Raw genomic sequence first — 3,739 nt, 5'->3', positions numbered from 1 at the left:
TACCAACACCATCATCACCATCACCACCAACACTATCATCACCACCACTACCAACACCATCATCACCACCACTCACCAACACCATCATCACCACCACTACCAACACCATCATCACCACCACCACCAACACCATCACCACCACTACCAACACCATCATCACCATCACTACCAACACCATCATCACCACCACTACCAACACCATCATCACCATCACTACCAACACCATCATCACCACCACTACCAACACTATCATCACCATCACTACCAAACACCATCATCACCACCACTACCAACACCATCATCACCACCACTACCAACACTATCATCACCACCACTACCAACACCATCACCACCACTACCAACACTATCATCACCACCACTACACACCATCATCACCACACCACTACCACACTATCATCACCACCACTACCAACACCATCACCACCACCACCAACACCATCATCACCACCACTACCATCACTCATCACCACCACCACCAACACTATCATCACTACCACTACCAACATTATCATCACCATCACTACCAACACTATCATCAACACCACTACCAACACTATCATCACCACCACTACCAACATTATCACCATCACTACCAACATCATCAACACCACTACCAACACCATCATCACCACCACTACCAACACTATCATCACCATCACTACCAACACCATCACCACCACTACCACCATCACCACCACTACCAACACTATCATCACCACCACTACCACCATCACCATCACTACCAACACTATCACCACCACCACCACCAACACTCAGTATCACGATCACCAGCACCATATCACCACCATCATCATCACCTTCCACTGAGAAAGAAAGAAAAGAAAGAAAAGAAAGAAAAAGAAAGAAAGAAAGAAAGAAAGAAAGAAAAAGAGAAAGGGAGGAGAGGGGAGAGAGAGAGAGAGAGAGAGAGAGAGAGAGAGTAGTGACCCAGGCAGGCAGGGACGGTGGATAACAGACATTCCTCTCAATAGGGGTCTTGAACATTATATCACCCACCCTCCCTCATAGAAGACAATCACACACACACACACACACACACACACACACACACACATAATGATTCTTCCTTCAGGTAAAAACAGTGAGCACGTCTCCCATCCAAACCCTCTGCAAAAGTCGAATGAGCTAATAACAAAGTGGGCTCGTGTGTCTAGCTATGAGCATGTGTTACCAGCTGGGACTCAGGGACTCCTTGACGCGAGAAGTCTGTGAGAAGAAGTAATCTTATTAGCTTTATGCTGGGCAAACAGCACGATGAGTGTGATGTTCCGTATGCTGAGTGGGAGCTTGACGCCGCCTCGCCAGGGGTAAGGTCTACTTCCCTGGAGGACAGGAATACCTACAACATCGTTAGACTACTAAGGCGGGTGCCAGGCAATCCATTGTTGGTATTGTACAATATGAGTCATGCCGGGCCAACTACCCACATCATAGACCAGCATTGTTGTACCAATACCGAAACCAGGACAACCTGATGCTTTTCGTCCCATATCACTAACCAGCTGCCTGTGAAACAGCACCAAGAGATGGTTTCTTGGCGAACTCTCATATAGAATCAGAAACATGTCTCCTAACATAAGTAAGCTACCCATGTGGTAAGGTGTACATAATTGCATCACCACATTCTAACTATTGCATGGTGATGAAAGGCACAAAATACACCATTTCTTGACCTAAAAGCGTTTGATGTTGCCAATAGGCAACTGATATTAACTGAACTAACCAAAATGGATGAGGAGGTGAAAACCATTACACTGAATAAGTGGTTACCTAACCAACAGAAGGGCGACTCTTTTCTGTTTCAGGGTTACAAAGTGAAGTTAGATATACAAGCTTGGTACCCCTCAAAGATTGGAGTACTTAGCCCACATTTCGAAATGTGTTCTTATGAATGCATTATTAGAATTTAATACTGATTAACAGCAATATCTCAATCAGCTATGCTGATGATATTCTATACATACTAAAACTCATCGTGAAATGCAAACCACCCTGAACCATGTATATACAGCCTGTGAGAGTCCTCCGGTCTTATTATCTCCACACAACCCAAACTAAGGTGGCAACAAACAAGCTGGTAACCTGAAACGCGGCCCCGCCAAGAGATTCAAGATAGAGTAACAACACTATTGACTATGTTCTTCTTTTAAATATCTTGAGTGTTTCCGTCCCTTGTACCCTACCTGCCATACCAACAGCTAACCCGCCAATGTGCTGACAGACTGAGACCTCTTAGAAGTGTGGCGGGGTACAGCCCACTATGGTGCTAATAGTAGAATTGTTAAAACAATGTACCTAGGCTATATAAGATCTCTGATAGATTACCACGCACCAGCCCTGGTCATTCGTGACAGGAAAAGGCGTTGACAAGCTCGAGAAAATACAAAATAAAGCCCTCAGAATTATCCTAGGATGTCCGCAGGCACTAAAAGTACTTAATATGAGAAAGAACTCGGTATACCCAGTGTTAAAGACAGAATAATTGAAGTCAACCCTCATGATAGCCCTGAGCGTGGTGATCCTGATAACATTGTTTCCTTAAAATTGCTAAATCAACAGGCCATGGGACTCTGAGTCTAAATGGATCAAACTACAGCTTCACACATGAAGATGTTTCGGACTGAACCACCTGTACAAAGTTGAGACACAACAGCGCTTCCTGCCACCCTGACGGACAGTTCCCTTCAATATCACAATACCGACGTATCCACCTAAAAATTAATTATACAAAGCATTTATCTCCAACACACTGCCAAATTGAGAGCTCTTGAACACACACACACACTCCTACAGACTGATGATAATATCACACAGACCATCTACACTGATGGATCTCATAACACCACCTCGCCGGGAGGGCTGATGCTATTGTTGTGACTCAACCTGACAGTAATAGAGTGAGAAAAGGAGTTGAGAATTAACAACTGGGCATCCACTCTACAAGCCAGATTTAGTTGCCATACTCACAGCTATTAAATTCATTGAAACCACTGTTACCCAACCAGTCTCATCATCACTGACTCTCCTATCTTCACTACTTGCCCTTGGTACCTCAGATCAGGTTGTCACGCTCTTGTCTCTGAAGCCAGACACAAATATGCGTGCCTTGTTGACCAAGGGTGTCAGGGTCAAACTATGTGGATCACCTCTGCATGGGCCTCATAAAACATGACAGAGTTGATGCCCTCATAAACTCGCGTCTAACAAAAGACACCGTTGAATACAATTTGGGTATGTCCAAAGAACCATTAAAACTATAATTAGGAAAGAACTTATTGATGAGTTTGACTTAAGTGAACAAGTGCAAACAGGCACTAAGTCGATCCATAGACTTTACCCATGGAATGTACCAGAAGTGAAACATGTATATGGAGCAAGTAACAAGATCCTAACTAGATTACAAGATGTTGTAACCGCTAGATTAAGGTTAGGATATAAGTACCTTTAGTATGTTCCTCAAGCAGATGTAACAAACTAAATGCATAAAGTGTGTGTGCCATGTAGCCACACACTTGGGCTATTCGTCCTCGACTGTGTGAAGATAGAACCTTTGAGGGACAGGTCCAAGCACACTGTGTGTGAAATGGCTGGCTACTTATCTCTAATGGCAAGATAGCCAAACATATTAAAGATTGTATCACTTTTTGCATAGTATATATCGTTCTCATGTACAGAACCAAATACGCAATGTGCTTGA

The sequence above is a fragment of the Homarus americanus genome, unplaced genomic scaffold (assembly GCF_018991925.1).
Source record: "Homarus americanus isolate GMGI-L3 unplaced genomic scaffold, GMGI_Hamer_2.0 scaffold25563, whole genome shotgun sequence".
NCBI lineage: Eukaryota > Metazoa > Arthropoda > Malacostraca > Decapoda > Nephropidae > Homarus > Homarus americanus.
The sequence above is the reverse complement of the archived record's forward strand: the minus strand, read 5'-3'. Positions refer to the sequence as shown.